Source organism: Eretmochelys imbricata, chromosome 8 (genome assembly GCF_965152235.1).
Source record: "Eretmochelys imbricata isolate rEreImb1 chromosome 8, rEreImb1.hap1, whole genome shotgun sequence".
NCBI lineage: Eukaryota > Metazoa > Chordata > Testudines > Cheloniidae > Eretmochelys > Eretmochelys imbricata.
Genome location: NC_135579.1, coordinates 98,190,685 through 98,209,166, shown reverse-complemented (window position 1 = coordinate 98,209,166; position 18,482 = coordinate 98,190,685). Strand labels below are relative to the sequence as shown.

Here is an 18,482-nt window from a genome sequence, read left to right as displayed (position 1 = left end):
ACTGATGAAAAAATATTTCCAGTAACAATAATCAAAATATACAGATAGGCAAATTAAGAAAAATGCTGCTTAAGAACGTATTAGATTTTGATTTAAGGATATTTACTTTGTATGTTTTGACATATGATGTTGACAATTTGTATTTTAACAGTTATAATAAAGCTTTAACTTTTTGAATCTTAATGTCTACTGTCATTAAATAATTACTGTCTGACCATATATAATTTCCCACAACTGTGAAAATTTAAATCAATACATTTTAAAACATACTTAAAACCCATAATTTTGTGCAACTGTGAACATTTAAATTGAAAAAATAAAAAAATGCTTAAAAATAAACATCAACCTTGTCTTATCAAAATTATAAAAAATAAAAATCAAATTCTGCCAAGCCTATATTCAATATACTAATTGAATGGACCTGACTGCAGATCAAAAGGTTAAAGTCTGGGGGCCCTGTTTGCACATCATTTTTTCCCTTTCCCCAACCCTTAATCTCTTGCTCATCTTATACTCTAAACTCTTTGAAGCTAGGACTCTGTGCCTGATTTTGCTCTCATACAGTTGCACCTCCCCTATATTCAATGGGCCTGATTCTCCATTGCCTTACACAATTCTGAATTGATAATGTTTTGCACTCAGTCTGCATTCACTTTGCACATGTCTAAATGATTTCATAAGTAGCTAGATTCTCAGCTGGTACAAGCTGGCATAGTTCCATTGAAGTCAATGAAGCTACTAGTTTGAACAAGCTGAAGATCTGGCCCAAGGTGCAAGGCAGTAGAGATGCAGGTCCAATGGCACACAACTGTTGTAAGCAAAAGGAGGATCAAGCCCTGTGTCTTCCTATATGTATGTGTGTACTTTTGGTTGTTAGTGCAATGGAAATAATATATAATGTAATAGGGAAAACATGTGTGATTGCTAAAGCATTCTTATATAAGTTGTTATATAGCCATTCGGAAAAACTAACTTCAAAAGTCAGAAAATACACAGAAAAAACATATAACATACATTTTCTTTTGTCATTCTAAGCCATTCCCATGTAAACCTAGCCATTCATAGCTTGACTAATGATCTTAGTTATGTGATATAGCATTATTTTAAATCACTGTGCCTGCTGGGTGCATTGTAGAGGTGTACGTAGAGGTGTTATGAACTAACCATACTTTTAAAATTTGTAATAAAATCATGAGATGATTTGTTTTGTACCAAGCAAAATGATGGTGTACCTGGAAGGTCAATATGCCCTATAAATGATTGGCATGATGGGATCAGAAACAAGAGCAGCAGCTTATCCCCCATTGGTCTAATTAGAGGAACCACAACTAGACTGTGATAACTGTTAAATTAGGTTCCTAAGATTTTGTTCTCTATGGGCCAGACCCTGATAACGAAGCCAAGGGGAGTTTCAATAGAGTTTCATTGTTTACCAGAGTTAAGGACTGGAAGGTTTGACCCAGTGAGAGTTTCAGCTACTCAGCACCTCTCCATATTAAGCCCTGTGTGTTTTGCCAGAGTAAGGGCTGAGTAAACAATGAGCGCTCATATGTACATTAAGGCACTGCCCCGTGCTGGCAGGATGCATAGCAGTACTACCCACAGGGATTTCAGGGACCCAGAATTGATCCTGGAGCTCTGTAATACAAAGAGGAATGTGCCTGTAACTACTTCCTTTCAGTGCCAGGGTATATGTATAGAGAGCAGGGCCTTCCAGCCTCTTCCCACTCTTCCCCATCCCATTTGGGTGTCTTGTACTTCAGGCAATTCATGGACAGTCCCAGTGTTCAGGGTACACAGAGAGGACAACACTGGTCAGCTGCAACACAGGGCTGTCTTCTTGTGCCCTCCCTGCCTTTGTACATGCACAGAGCACACCATGGCCCTGAGAAAGGGCTTTAGAACATAGCCCTATAGTTCTTGTTTCAATATATTGTAACATTGGATAATGATAATATTGGTTTTCATTTTAAAATGTCAGATTTTTAAGACTCAGAAACAAAACGCAGAAGCAGAGAACTTAGGGGTAGAAAAAGCTATTAACTCATCTACTCCATGTAACTGCAAAAGCAAGATTGTTTCTTGCAGTATATACACAATGCTTGATGCAATCCAGTTTTAGCAGACCAAGTAATGCAGGTTCTCACCAATTCCCTTGAGAAATTATTCCACAATCTAAGTAACTTCATTGTTAGAAAAAGGTTTCTGGTATTCGGCTCAAATTCTCCTTTTCTCATTTTCAAACAATTATTCTTTATTATACCCCCTTGAACCACCACAAACAATTCTTCTCCTTCACTGGAATTTGCAACATTCAAATCTTTGTACTTTACTGTAACATTCATCCTTGTCACTTTTTAATCAATCTATGCACTGTTATTTCTTTTATAGTGTGGTGCTGCTTTGACTATATAAATATGGCATGTTTTTAATGCAACAGATCTGCTCCTTGTGTACTCAGAGTTACACATACATACCTCAAGGACTGGACAAAAATTACTTTGTATTCTTTTCACCTCTACAGAGCTAATACAACTAGGAAAGAGGGTGCTGGATTCTATTCTGTCTGAGGCAGCAACAGAATTATTAACTAAGGGCCAAATTGATCCTAGTTGATCAGACAGTACTAGGACAATAGACAGTTATTATATAATTTAAATTTCGTGAACTATGTGATTACAGTCACTCACATGTATTATAAGATTATTTTATCAAATGGACATTATCAAGCATTTCTAACAGACATAGAATTTTCAGAGACCTTACCAAACATGATGTAATATTAGACTCTCCATGCACATCCTCTTGGTTAAGTTCTGCAGGAAACTGTTTAATATATCTGCCAGCACAGTCAATCTTCTGTTTATGTTTTACGGTAAATGGAATTACTAAAATCTGACCGTCATTACTAAAGGGCTCAAATCTTGCATAAAATCTGGCATCTTGACTAGTCTGAAGACCAATAATGAGGAGACACAGTAAGATCAAACATATAAATATAGAAAACCTCTACATAAAGTTACATTTACCCCTTTAGTGTCCTTTCTGGCTCTTAATAATTTACCACTTCCATCACTGCCCTGTATGGGTCAAATTCCCCTCTCACTTACATCAGTTCAATAACTGAGAAGAGGAGGATGTGGCCATATGTCTGTAAGTATTGGTAACTAAAGATACTCCATCTCCAGCCAAGGATGTTGTTATTCAGCACAGTAGCTACTGAGCCACAGAATGATGATGTTAATTCAAGAGGGAAGTTACACTCTAATCTAAAAGTTAGACAAGGAATTTACTTAACGCCCACAAACTGGCTGAAACATAAAAGTAACTGAGCAGGAGATATGGGCATAGGGAGGGAATAAGAAGGGCAGAGACAACAAACACCACACAAACAACCAAAAATGTAGTCTAAAAAAAAAAAAAGTCTGTGAAGCCATTAGCATGGGAAGACGAGGGAAATGCCACCAGAACACTAAAAACAAAGAAAAGCTTTTATTTAACACACCACTAAAGTTTATGGGCCAGATTCTCTTCTGTGACCAAGATATACTTGGCTCAGCAAGAGAGGAGGAGCCATCATAGAGCTGGTTCGGATCCCAGATTCTCTAGCCAGCTCTACTCCAACACTGATATAGAGATAGTGGTAGTCTCCAAGGTCTTCTGCCTCACCTCACCCCCAACAAATCCTTGACACCCTGGCTGCAGAGCTGGTGGCTATACCAGCTCTATGTCTACTAGGGACTCCCCTGTATGCTGAAGGAATCCCTGGGGAAACTGGGTGATTTCCTCTCACTCTGCACTGCTCAGACAGTGAATCTGGCTGAGTACTCTCTGTGCATTTACTGGCTCAACATTGCTTGTTATCAAGCTGTGTGCACGCTTCATACTATGCAAAATAAACTAGCTGAGTTTATTTGAATGTGCAATCATTACATTTGTATTTAAGATCACTGAACTGCACATCCTATTCAAATTTCATGTGCTCTGGGAAGCCATATCCCTGAATGCAGTGTGTCCTTCTGAGCACATGCTGTTTGACATAGACAGAAGAGCTGCCGGACCCACTGGGCCTGTTCAGATGCTACCCGAAAGGTAAAGGTTAAGTGGAATGAAAGTTTTCCCCACACACCCTTTCAGATGACGGGTCCAGTCATCTTGGGAAACTCTCTTCTCTTCTTTTCCCCTTTCCAGTCATCCATTGCAAATTTTGCTTGCTCTAAAGGGCAAACCGCCCTAAGGCATGTGACTCTGCAGCCAGTGTTGCCAGTTCTTGTGATATTCTTTTGTAAAGCTCCAACTTTGGGAATCAAGAGATTGCATGAGAATCTGAGCTTTAATTTAAATAAATAAATAAATACCTACCCCTCATGGTTGTGAAGAAACACTTGAATTGACCCAAGTGAACCCTAAATGATCAGAAACCAGAAGGCTAACAAAAATAATTCAATATATATATATATTTTTAAAACACCTCATCGTTTTTAAGATGATGTCATGATCTTTTGGCACCTGACTCATGATTTTTGCATGCTTGGCATTAGCCATACTGGAGCACTCAGAAATAGAATTGAATATGAAGTTTAATGATTGCACATGGAAATACACTTACCTAAACAAAGCCACATGAATGCTTCTCTCACCTGCTAATATTTCAAGATACACCAGCAAGAGACTCTTTGATACATTTCCTCGTTCTAATGCCTTGAGGCAGTACTTGCTTCCTGCAGGCACTACTAACACTTGGCTGTGTCTTCACTTGAGTTATCTACACTTGAGTTAACTCCTTTCAAGGGCTTGTCTACACTTAAAACAGTGCAGCTGCACTCCTGTAGTGCTTCAGTGAAGATGCTACTTAGGCTGATAGGAGGAATTTTCCTGTCAGTGTAGGTAATCCACCCCCCTGAGAGATGGTAACTAGGTCAATGGGAGAATTCTTCCATTGACCTAGTGCTCTCTACTCTGGAGGTTATAAAGAGCAACAGCAAGTCCTAACTTTTCTTGTTTCTTTGAGTTGTTTCATCTTTCAGAATGAGGTATGGGACCTCAAAGTCTAGTTTCTACAGACTGCTGTCTAGAAGTTAAGTTAGGACCCTCCTTGTGTCTTACATCATATCTGGACCTATTTTTCAGAAGTTTTGAGTACCCACAACACCATCTGAGGTCAAGGAGGCCTTGTCTACACTGGGAAATTCAGATCGGTATAACTATGTTGCTCAGGCATATGAAAAATCCACACCCATGAACGACGCAGTTAATCCAATCTAATCCACGGTGTAGACCGCGCTAGTATGATGGGAGAATTCTGTCGATCTACTTACCACCTCTTGAGGAGATGGAGTACCTAGGCTGACAGGAGAACCACTCCTGCTGGCGTAGATAGCATCTTCTCTAAAGTGCTACAGTCATAGGCGTTGACTCCATGGGTGCTCTGGGGCTGGAGCACCCAGGGGGAAAAAATGGTGGGTGCTGAGCACCCAGCGGCAGCCCCCCAACAGCTCCTCCTCAAGCCCCCATCCCTGTGCGTCCCGCCCACCAGCAGGCCCTGCAGATCAGTGCCTCCAACTCCCTCCCCACGCGTGCAGGAAGCTGGGAGGTTGGAACGAGGACTCAATGTGCTCAGGGGATGGGGGAACTGGGTGGGAAAAGGCGGGGGTGGAGTGGGGGTTGGGAGAGGTGGGGAAGGGGTGGGGTCTTGGGGAAAGGGGTAGAGTGGGGGCGGGGCCTAGGTCAGAGCTGGGGGATGAGCCATGGCATTAGGAGGTGTGAATTTTTCATACACGTGAGTAACATAGCTAGGTCAATCTATTTTAAGTGTAGTCAAGGCCTAAGTTGATACGACTGAAATTTAATTTTAACAGGCACATTTTTGTTACTGTGAGCAATGGAGGAAAAAGAACAGAGGATGCAATGAAAGAATAGGGCTAAATCCCTAGAAATATAATTTTTTAAACTGTTCAGATCATAAAATGCTATATAGTTTACCTTTATACTTTTCTTCATCTCCTCAGAATCTTCCTGCTGTGAGCTGAAATTTACCATAATCAGATTTATGCTTAGATTCAGTCCGTCGCTTCTGCCATCCAACTGGAAAAAAGAAACAAAAATTAGGTTTTTCCAAATTGTAATAAACCGCTAAAGCTTAGCCCTACAAACTGTGAATATCAACTGGATAAAATTCAAGTGTTTTTGGAAGCCACTTATATATGTGGGCCAACTTTTTAAAAAAAATTGATATTGCAGAATCAGTTAAGATCTGAACAAAGTGAATGTTTTCAACAAATAAAGAAATCACTGGGGAAAAATACAGGATGTGATGCTTGTGGTTAGCTATTAGTGACAATACTCCTTTGAAACATCGGATCATTTCTCAGCCTTTTCCCTTGATAAAGCTGCAATGCTCCAAATCATTGTTCTAAACAATAAAAGGTTTAAGGGCAGACAATAATGTGTCTCTTACATTTTTGAAACCCATGTCAGCTGGAAGTTGTGTACCATCCAGCTAACATGCTCCAAACATTTTAAAATGCTAAACATAAGAGAAGGGGTGATGGTGGGAGGGATTAAGGAAATTATGCCCATTTGCCTCCCCTTGTAACGGTGGATAGCACAGCCAGGTTGCACTGAAGTAAAAATTCCAGTTGAATAATATGCCTTTGTGTCTTCTGTATGTCTCTGTGTGTACCAAGGCATAAAAAAAATCACACACCTATTTGTGGCTGAGAGGACTAATAAGACTAACTTCAAAAAGAAGAGCAAATACTTAGAACAAATGACAAAGATGTTACTCATTAGACTAAACTATTATTAATATGAAATTAGAAACTGAGGTAAAAGCTTGTGCAGCGTAAAACATTACACAGGATGTTACCAACTGTGCACTTTTACATAAACCACAAAACCAAAAAACAAACAAAACAAAAGCAACACCCCCCTCAACATGTACTTGTTATAAAGATAAAGTTACCATGTAGTTTTATAAAAATATGCAAATATTAAAACAATAGAAGCCACCAAATAAGGCTATAGTGACTCATGCCTTCCAATCCTATCCACAAAGTAAGAAGATAGTTCTTCAATCCCAGATTAAAGGAACTCATGTAGGTAGATCAGACAAGAAATTAATCTATTTCAAGGCATAGGTTTTGTTAAGAAGCACCCTGATATTAACTTATCCATCTCTGCACCATGAAGGCAACTAATTGTTGTTTGCTCTCACACATGAGGATAATTTCTGCCTCCCATTACGATTGATTTATTCAGGTGTATTTATTTAAGTGATTTATTCAAGTGTAAATGAGTGCGGAAGTCAGCCCATGATGTTGGACGTATATGGAATTCACAGCTTTGCAAATTTCAGTTTTATTTGCCTCTCATACTGGTGTGAAGACGAGTGAGAGGAGAATCAAGCCCCATTGGTTTCAGTGAGAGCATTGCCTGAGTAAGGCCTTCAGGAATGGGCCCTAAGGTAGTAATTATTTTTATTTTTATTCATATATGGCAAAATCAATAATGAAAGTAAACATAGGGTATCAAGTGGACAATTGCCAAGAGCACTGACAAAAATAAAATGTGACAAAGATATGCTATAGGGCAGTGATTCTCAATCAGAGATCTAGGACCCCCTGTGGGGCTGGGAGCAGCATTCAGGGGGTCCTACAAGCAGGGCCAGCATTAGACTTGCTGGAGCTCAGGGCAGACAGCCAAAGCCCCACTGCATAGGGCTGAAGCCTGGGGTAGGGTGACCAGGTGTCTAGTTTTCAACCAGAATACCCAGTTGAAAAGGGACCCTGGTGACTTTGGTCAGCACTGCCGACCGGGCTATTAAAAGTTCAGTCAGCAGTGCTGCGGCGCTAAGACAGGCTAGTCCGTACCCGTCCTGGCTCAGCGCTGTGCCCCGGAAGTAGCCAGCAGGTCCGGCTTTTGTGGGGTGAGGGAGCACGGGTCTCAGTGCGCTGCCCCTGCCCCTGCCCCAAGCACTGTCTCCACACTCCCACTGGCCAGGAATCACGGCAATGGGAGCTGCGGGATCACTGCTTGTGGGCGAGAGCAGTGCACAGAGCCACCTGCCATGCCTCCGCCTAGGAGCCGGACCTGCTGGCCGCTTCCGGGACACAGTATAGTCTGCGGTGCCAGGACAGGCAGGAAGTCTGTCCTAGCCCCCCACTGCGCCACTGACTGGGAGCCGCCAGAGGTAAGCCCATGCCCCAACCCCCGAGCCCCAACCCCCTTCTCCAGCTCTGAGCCCCCCCAAAACCCAGAACCCCTTCCTGCACCCCAAACCCCTCATCCCTGGCCCCGCCCAGAGCCTGCACACCCAGATGGAGCCCTCACCCCCCTGTACCCCAACCCCCTGCCCCAGCCCAGAGCCCCCTCCTGCACTCTGAACCCCTCTGCCCCACCCCCCAACCTGGAGCCCCTCCTGCACCCCAAGCCCCTCATCCCCAGCCCCACCCCAGAGCCCACACCCCTAGCTGGAGCCCTTACCCCATCCTGCACCCCAACCCCCTGCCCCAGCCCAGAGCCCCCTCCTGCACCCTGAATCCCTCATTTCTGGCCCCACCCCGGAGCCCGCACTTCCAGTTAGAGCCCTCACCCCCTCCTGCACCCCAACCCCCTGCCCCAGCCCAGTAAAAGTGAGTGAGGGTGGGGGAGAGCGAGCCACCAAGTGTGGGGAATGTAGTCAGTGGGGGGCAGGGCAGGGGGCATGGCCTCAGGGAAGGGGCAGGGCTAGGGTGTTCGATTTTGTGGGATTAGAAAGTTGGCAACCCTAGCCTGGGTCCCTGAGCCCTGCCACCGAGGGCTAAAGTGAAAGCCTGAGCAACTTAGCTATGCGGGGGGGCCCTGTGGCATTAGGTCCTAGGCAATTGCCCTGCTTGCTACCTGCTCATGCCGGCCCTGGCTTTTATATGCAGAAAACCAGTTGTTGTGGCACAGGTGGGCCGTGGAGTTTTTATAGTGTATTGAGGGGGCCTCAGAAAGAAAAAGATTGAGAATCTCTGCTGTAGGGGATAGCTGTATAGTATATATGTGTTGTGACGAGAGACGATGGCAATCCAGGAAAGATTTAAGAAGCGGTATGACATACAACCCCCAGACTCATGTAAGATGCCGGTCAGTTAAAAAACTTATTTTAGTAAGAAAAAAATAACTTTGGCTGGAAAATTCTCAAAACGAGTTCTAATGTAGCAAAAGTAACTGAGAACTCTATGTACAATAACACAATTCAAGGAATGCATTGTCCCCTGGTATTTTTATTAAAGATACAAGTCTCCTGAGACCAGGTTGTCACACAGGCTTACCTTCTTCTAAAAACACCTAAAAATGCATCCTGTTTATAAGAAAAGGCCTTCAGATAAACTATTTATATCTCTTTTTCTTCAGAGGCATATGAACCTTTTGGACCTGTATTCTTGTTGATAAAGGCCAGTGTGTGGATGATTTTTGCAAGCTTAGATCAATTTCATTTATAATATTTTGGACTTCTATCTAACAAGTACTTTACAACATTAACTAATTAATCCTCACTGCAGTAGTGAGGCAAGTACATTTTATTGTTCCCTCTTTGCAGATGAGTAAACTGATGTATTGAGAGAAGCTAAGGCCCTCCTCCTACTGAAGATCTGGCCTAGAATGACTTGCCTAGTGTGCAGCAGAGCAGAGTACAGTGTCCAGATATTGTTAAGGAATATGTTCATTTTTGGACTTGTGTTGTATCATTTTCATCAATGAATGAATACAACCAGCTGTGCATGCAGTCTAAAATCTATGCTATCAGATTTGAGTTCAGTCCAAATACAAGCACACTGTAGAATGCTCCTATAATTGATATTGTCTCGATTGCATTTTGGTAATAAGTGATCTTTCTGTTTTGTTTAATTTTATTCCCTAAATAATTCAGTCCTGCAAACTGTGTGCAAAAAACTCCCACTGACTTAGGCATCTGCCCAGGCAGGTCTTGCAGTATCAGATCCCAACTGTGCAATGTGATGTATGCAGATGAAAGTTTTGCACGAGCACCTTGGCCCTCGTCCAAGTGAAAGGCCTAGTGTAGATCCCTGAATTTCTGAATGCCAAATCACTTCAGCAAACTGAGAAGTGCACTTTGTGAAATGGGTTATTGATTTAATAAAATGTATGTTTACATTTCTTGTATCTGCTAGCTAATGTGCAATCAAGTAGGACATCTTAAGTCAATGACATTCCTCCTTTTAAATGCCATTAAAAAAAATCTTTAAATCTATGCAAATTTTATAAAGCTAAACTACTTTACAGTTTCCCTTTAAATGTGTTTCCCTTGAGACCTGTAATTAGATTTGGTAAAGAAGAGAGCCACTCAAGAATGTTTAACTGAGCATCATCATACTCTGCATTTAACTCGCACTACAACACCAGACAATTTCTTCTTAGTCCTCAAGGGATCACCAGTGGCTGTTGGTTTATGTTCAGTTATTTGTCTGCCTTTTTACATGATTATCCTCCTGGACATGGGACTAGCACTGTTAAAAGGGGCTAAATAAATAACTTGATGAATCAACCAGATCTCAAAACATTCTCAGAGCAGCATCTCAGTCACGGTGCTAAATACCACAAAAGCATTTCACCTTTTCTTAAAAAGGAACACCTTGTTCCAGAATAAATTCCCTGTGTAAAAGCACATCTCCTGGGGAAGGAAGCAAAAGGAGGGAAATATCTTACTGCTCAGCCATGCACCCCAAAAATATCCATGGGATAAGACATATGAGCAGAGGAGAAGGCCTGGAGATGGGAGATAACAGGACAGAAGAAAGTATCAGAGGGGTAGCTGTGTTAGTCTGTATCTGTAAAAGCGGCAAAGAGTCCTGTGGCACCTTATAGACTAACAGACGTATTGGAGCGTAAACTTTCATGGTGAGTACCCACTTCATGGAAATTGCATGTCATTCATCCGACGAGGTGGGTATTCACCCACGAAAGCTTATGCTCCAATATGTCTATTAGTCTATAAGGTGCCACAGGATTCTTTGCTGCTAGGACAGAAGAAGACTCAAATCTTCATAACTCTGGCTTCTAAATGTAAGATTTCCCCCCTCCCTTTTATGCCTCTCCTAAGAAACCTAGTCCAGACAGATATAAACGCTTACTCTAGAGCAGAGGTTTTCAAACTTTTTAGGTTGTGTACCCCTTTCCAAATACGTAGTCTACTGCATACGCTCATCTGAGATAGGGTCATAATATACCTATAATTAGATGGCCAAATCTCACTAACTAAAATGTGTTGTCTGCCATTACAGGATTTGTCTCACGTGCCCCCAGTGAGAGTTCAGGTACACATACCCCAGGTTGAAAACCACGGTCCTAGAGGAATAAATCACATTTAGTTAGGAAAGGGAAGGAAGGGAGTACAGGGCGAAGGGATGGGTGGGGGACATTTATTGCTGATGCCTTTTAATTATTTGGAACATATAGCAATAAACATTGGAAAAAAAGTTCTATGATATTTTATCTGTTTGCGTCAAAACTGAGACACAGGATCCATTACTATTCTCCTCTCCACTGTGAGGACTGATTTGTTTAATCATTTTGTATATTTAAATAACTCTAGTACAAAAAAAATCACAAGATATTATTACACGTGCCAGCAGATGAAGGATTTCACTTTCCTCTTTCCTCCCAAAGTGTATATGAAGGGTGAAGGTGTTTGTCATCCATCTATCTGCCCCCTCACTAATTCCTACAACAAATGTCATTCTGAAGCAATATTCACACACACCCCCAAAAATTGAAACTCTGACCCTACTCACCCTTCCATTCCCTGTGCACTCTGTCCTTACAGGGCAGCAAGGAGAAGGGAGGCAGCAGCTCCTTCATAATCCACTTGACATTGATATATGTAGTTACTATTTATCAAAACATCATCCACAGACAGACGTAAAATATCCTTGTATAATTCTAATGATAATGACAGGTTTCAGAGTAGCAGCTGTGTTAGTCTGTATCCGCAAAAAGAAAAGGAGGACTTGTGGCACCTTAGAGACTAACCAATTTATTTGAGCATAAGTTTTCATGAGCTACAGGTCACTTCATCGGCTGCATGCAGTGGAAAATACAGTGGGGAGATTTGTATACCCAGAGAACATGAAACAATGGGTGTTACCATATACACTGTAATGAGAGTGATCAGGTAAGGTGAGCTATTACCAGCAGGAGAGTGGGGTGGGGTGGGGTGGGGTAGGGTGGGAGGGGGAGGATAAACCTTTTGTAGTGATAATCAAGGTGGGCCATTTCCAGCAGTTGACAAGAACGTCTGAGGAACAGTGGGGGTTGTTATAATGGTTGTTAGTATTATTTCACACACAGAGATGATTCGTAGAGTGAGGAAGACCAGATGAAGCTGCCACCACATTCCTGAGGAGAGAGATGAAAGGGAATCAAAATGTCACTCGCCCCATCCTCAGACTGTTTTCTGAAATACCCCAGTACCACAGGATGTTACATCTGCTCCAAGGGGCTGGGGTGGCAGCTGGTACTTTTGCCAATCAGGCTCCAACCACCATCCCTATCTCAAAGACCCACAAGCAAAATAGCTTCATCACTGAGGTTCTACTGAACTAGTTTAGCTGAATTTACACAAAGATTTTCAGTGGCAAAGCAGCTTCCCCTCAGAGCTATTACAGAGCCTCAATATCCTCCTCAGCCACTAGGGTCCCTACACTAGTACCCATTCTGAACAGATGGCTCCTGCCTATTTGCTAGAAATGATGCATAATTAAGCCACAGAGGCCAATCAAAAAGGATCACACAGTGGGCCATCTTGAAAAGGAGCAGGGAGGACAGAAAAAGGGAAATACTAACTGGTGGAGGAGGGTTTCAAAGGCACAGAAGCTTTGGTCTAGTACAGAAAATGTTACTGTCTTATGGTGCTTTGTTTTTAGCAGAAACTGGATAAGTGTCAGCTCACAAAACGGTGCTTTAAACATGACCTCATAGTGTATGTTATACTTGTTTATGAATAATAATTAATAATAAAATTAATGTTATATTTTAATAACTTGGGATGTTAACACAAAAACTTGCAGAAAAAGCATCAAGAAATAAGAAGTTAAACAGTTAAATGTGTCACCAATATCTGGGGAGCTGCAGTTTTCGGATCGGGTTACTTAAAGTTGGGCAGTTAAATCTACATGTACTGTAGATTTCAAAACCAGTAGTCAGATGAGTAAAACAGGTGCCTAAAAGATGGATGCAATCCATGGCAGAATCAGTCAGTTATACCCCACTGTTTTGACCATCAGTTTAACAAAGACCTTGGTTGTTTGTATTGTCTTATAGCATAGCATCACCCTTATCCAAGCCCTGTATTTGAAAGATTTCTGAAGTCTCTCAAACCTTAGGGAAAGTTGGAGTTGCACTTTACTATTTACAGTAACCATTATTAGCTTGACTCCAGTGGGACTACTTGTGCTTCAAGTTAGGCAATTGTGTAAGTGTTTGCAGGAAAGGGAGCATATATGATACACCTAACAGCACATTTTTCAATGGTCTGTCCAATCCGCTTTACAATTAACAGAGGAGTTTCTGCTACTTCCTTTGGTAGATTATTTCACTGTCTAGTAATATTACTAGGAAATTTTTCCTGATATTCAACATAAATATCTTTTGCGCAAGTTCCTAGTTTTACCACCTTGGAATAACCTAAACAATTCTTCTCTCTCCTTGGTGTTTATACCCTTCAAATTTATCCATCTTCATCAGCTTTTCTAATGTATCTAGCACAGTAGTATCCAAAGGTGGTCCATGGAGTTCCTGCCTGCCCTTCAGGGATAGGTGCTGGAAGTAGGGGTGCTGGGGATGCTGCCGCACCCCCTGACTTGAAGTGGTTGCCAGCATATACAGGGTTTACAGTTTGGTTCAATGACTCTCAGCACCCCCACTATACAAACTGTCCCAGCTCCTCTGCCTCCAGCATAAGGCTGCTCTAACTTGCACCTCACTATTCATGTTGCAACACTGCAACTCCACCTTTCCATAAGGTTTGAGAGACTTCAGAAACCTTTGAAATACAGGGCTTGAATATGTTTGGTGCTTTGCTATGAGATAATACAAACAACCTTCACTTAACCAAGGTTTTGTTAAACTGGCAGAGGTGAAAGTAAGCCGGTACAGTCTGGTATGGCATACTGGCAAGAGCCAGTACGTCATGCTGGACCGGACCGGCTTCCCCAGGCTGGCGCTTTAAAGGGGCCCGGGGCTCCCTGCAGCAGCTGGCACCCTGCTGCCCGAGCCCCACTGCTGGAGCTCCTGGGGTAGCGGTGTCAAGGCTCTGGCTGCGCTTTAAAGGGCGCGGGGCTCCGGCCGCTGTGAGGAGCCCTGGGCCCTTTAAAGTGCCACCTGAGCCCCGCTGCCGGAGCCCCTAGGGTAGTGGCAGCAGAGCTGCTGCAGGGAGCCCTGGGCCCTTTTGAGTGCCCCCCCAGAGCCTCGCTGCCGGAGCTCTGGGGTAGCGGCAGCAGGGCTCCGGCGGTGATTTAAAGGGCCTGGAGCTCTGCGACAGCAGAGGCTGCTGGAGCCCCCAGGCCTTTAAATCACCCCTTAGCCCTGGGGCTCCCAGCTGCCTCTGCAGCTGGGAGCTCTGGGGGTGATTTAAAGGCCTGGGGGCTCCCAGCCACAGCCGGAGCCCTGGGGCCTTTAAATCTTAATTTAAAGGGCCCGAGTATTTAAAGGCCCCGCCTCTTCCGGTTGAGGCCACCACCACCCTGCCCCCCACGTGCTCAGGATTCCGGAGTACCGGTAAGTCCTTTAAGTTCCCTTCACCCCTGACTGGAGGTCAAACTGCAAGTCGGGGCAGGGGGTGGCATGGAGCCATTATGACTCTACACTACCTCAGGATTTTCTTTACAGAGGGAATTCTTGGGTGGCCAGCTCTGCCAGCTTCCTGGCTCCTTTCCATTGTCAGAGTGGTGTAAAAAGGCCACAGCACAATATAGAATTGGGCCCACAATCTAGTTTTCAAACTCGAAGTGCTGTTGATACTATCTTAGCAGCATGACAATAGCAAGAAAAATAATCTTGTACAGTGCTAAAACCTGCATACTATCTTGTTGACTCTATTAAGGTCTTTGCTACTTTGACTCAAGCTTGTTTATGGAAACTGCTTACAGAATTTGGATGCCTGCAAATATATATGTTAACTGTGTGCGCCAAATGCATGATGGAAGGTAAGGAAGTGTTTATATTGATGGGTCTCTGCCTGAAACAAGGGCAGCAAGATTATACTGGCTATTGTATTCCACCCCAATTGTAGTGACCCCCACAGTTTATAATTCTCTAAAATATGTTGATGATAATAAAATAACACTTTACCTAATGATGTAAACGGGGTGGTGTGCTTGTCTGTCTAGTCTCTATTTTGCATTTATGGAGGACTGTATCACAAGAAACCAGTCTGCAGATGCATAAACTATCATACTTTTAAAAACACTTTCAACCTGAGCAAAGCGCAAACACAGAAAGGGAAACAGCAGAGTTAATTAAGGAACTAATCTAATAACTGCTCACTCAAAACTGAAGACATACATGCAAATGATTATGGATGGGTCACACAGCAGATGTGGCTGACTTCAGTTTATTGATATATTAAAAAAGAATGAAGTGTTTGTACCAATCTTTTGAAGTAAATTCTACGTGGCACCTATAATCTTTGTCAGTGGGATCCAGCTGAATAAATTCAGTTACCGTGGCAATATACTTACCAAAGACGCTCAGCTAAATAATGAAATGATCACACACACACGAAAAAGGACAACTCATCCTATGTCATATTAAGAAAGAGGGTAGGGAATGAACATGGGACCAATTTGATGACAAAGATCAAACTGAAAAATGATGTAAGGTGCTGAGACTTGAATGTTACTTATAGTGCATTAACATTTGGTATTTATTTATTTAGATTTTTATGGTTTCCTTTTAGTTTTTAAAAATGCACAAAACAACAATGACTCTCTAAATCCTGCCATATTGGCCACCGATTCTCAGGACATGCCTAAATTAGGATACAAAGTTTGTTTTAAAAATAGGGTGAGTCTAGGGTTCTTCTCTACAACCTAATATGTTAATTTGCCTATCTACCCTACGGTTTTAAAAAATGTTAGTTAAAATGGGTTAGCTAACATGTTTTAAAAATACACTTTTTATCCATGTCTAGATGAGCCCTCAGCCCACTTCTCCTTAGGAAAAGCCCGCGACAAAAAGTGGGCTTTGCAGTGTGAGCTGAAGATCAACAAATTAATGCCAACCAATGCAGCAAAATAGATTCTGTCACACTAACTTGGTATCTTTTTTTTGATGAGATTGAAAGTTTGGTTGTTAAAGGTAATAGTATTGATGTAATATACTTAGGCTTCTGTAATGCATTTGACTTGATACCACATGATATTTTGATTAGAAAAACTAGAATGATATAAAATTAACAGAAAGAACAAGGAATACTTGTGGCACCTTAGAGACTAACATATTTATTTTGGTATAAGTTTTTGTGGGCTAAAACCTACTTCGTCAGATGCATGGAGTGGAAAATACAGTAGGAAGATATATATATACAGAGAACATGAAAAGATGCACCTTTGCATGTTCTCTGTGTGTATATATATATATCTTCCTACTTTATTTTCCACTCCATGCATCTGATGAAGTGGGTTTTAGCCCACGAAAGCTTATGCCAAAATAAATTTGTTAGTCTCTAAGGTGTCACAAGTACTCTTTGTTCTTTTTGCTGATACAAACTAACATGGCTACCACTCTGAAACCTATAAAATTAACATGCACTGTCATGGAGCATCTGGCCCTTTGAAGCAAGCTGGGTTCAGCCTTTATCCCTCAGCCTCACTGATGAGCTGACAACATAATGGCTAATAATGACCCCCAGCTGGATGTAATGGGGCTTAATTAGAGAGACTGACCCCAGCTGTGTTGGTGAAGCAGGGAGAGCAGGACTTAGGCCAGGGGTGGTGAACTATGGCCCGGGGGCCACATCCGGGCCTCCAGACGTTTTAATCTGATCCTCGAGCTCTAGCTGGGGAGCAGGGGCGGGGCTTGTCTTGCTCCAAGCAGCTCCCGGAAGCAGTGGCATGTCCCCGCTCTGTTTCTTATGCGTAGAGGCAGCCAAGGGGCTCCACATGCTGCCCCCGCCCCAAGTGCCGCCCCTGCAACTCCCACTGGCCAGGAACCGCAGCCAATGGGAGCTGTAGGGGTGGTGCCTGTGGACAGAGCAGTGTGCAGAGCTGCCTGGCCGCACCACCATGTTGGAGCCGGAGGAGGAACATGATGCTGCTTCTGGGAGTTGCTTGAGGAAAGTGCTGCCCAGAGCCTGCACCCCTGACCCCCTCCCATGCCCCAACCCCTGCCCCAGCCCTGATCCCCCTCCCGCCCTCCAAACCCCTCGGTCCCAGCCCAAAGCACCCTCCTGCACCCCCAACTCCTCATCCCCAGCCCCACCCCAGAGCCCACATCCCCAGCCGGAGCGCTCACCCACTCCCACACCCCAACCCCCAATTTCATGAGCATTCATGGCCTGCCATACACTTTCCATACCCAGATGTGGCCCTCTGGCCAAAAAGTTTGCCCACCCCTGACTTAGGCCTTGTCTACACTGGCAAGGTTCTGCGCAGTAAAGCGGCTTTCTGTGCTGTGACTCCCGAGGTGTACACACACCGCCAAGCCACTTAGTGCGCAGAAACTGTGCAGTTGCAGCACTGTAAAAAAATCACCCTGACGAGAGGCGTAGAGCTTTCTGCGCCGGGGCTACAGCGCCATGGTGCCAGTGTAGACACCCTGGTTGATTACAGCGCTGCAATTCGCCTCCGGGAGGTGTCCCACAGAGCCTGTTCTCGCCTTTCTGGTCATCGGTTTGACCTCTACAGCCCTGTCCTCAGGTGACCAACCGTGAGCCCCAACCCTTAAATTCCTGGGAATTTTGAAAGTCGCCTTCCTGTTTGCTCGGTGATGCATGCAGTGGTCTCAGCGCATCTTTCCAGGTGGCCATGCCTGCTTCATGCACCAGGCGATCCCCCGCTTGGACCAATGATGAGCTACTGGACCTCATCAGCATCTGGGGAGAAGAGGCTGTCCAGTCCCAGCTGCGCTCCAGCCGTAGGAATTATGATACCTACAGACAGATTTCACAATGCACGTCAGAAAGGGGCCATGACCAGGACACACTGCCGTGCAGGGTCAAAGTGAGGGAGCTGTGGAACGCCTACCACAAGGCGTGGCAGGCAAACCGCCGCTCCGATGCTGCACCCACGAGCTGCTGGTTCTACAAAGAGCTGGACACAATACTTGGTGGTGACCCCACCTCCGCTGCGAAGGCCACTGTGGATACTTTGGTGGTCAGTCGAGAGTGGACCGAGCCAGGAGGAAGAAATCTTGGTTGACGATGTGGAGGGGGAGCAGGATCCAGAGGTAGAGGATGACTCAGAGGTCAGAGATGCATGCAGCCAGGAGCTTTTCTC

General features: G+C 43.7%; 1 pseudogene; it reads right to left on the bottom strand.

Moving 5' to 3' along the window:
• The window catches only part of LOC144269602 (calreticulin-like), a 34,922-nt pseudogene that overhangs the window by 9,623 nt on the left and 6,817 nt on the right, over nucleotides 1-18,482 (bottom strand).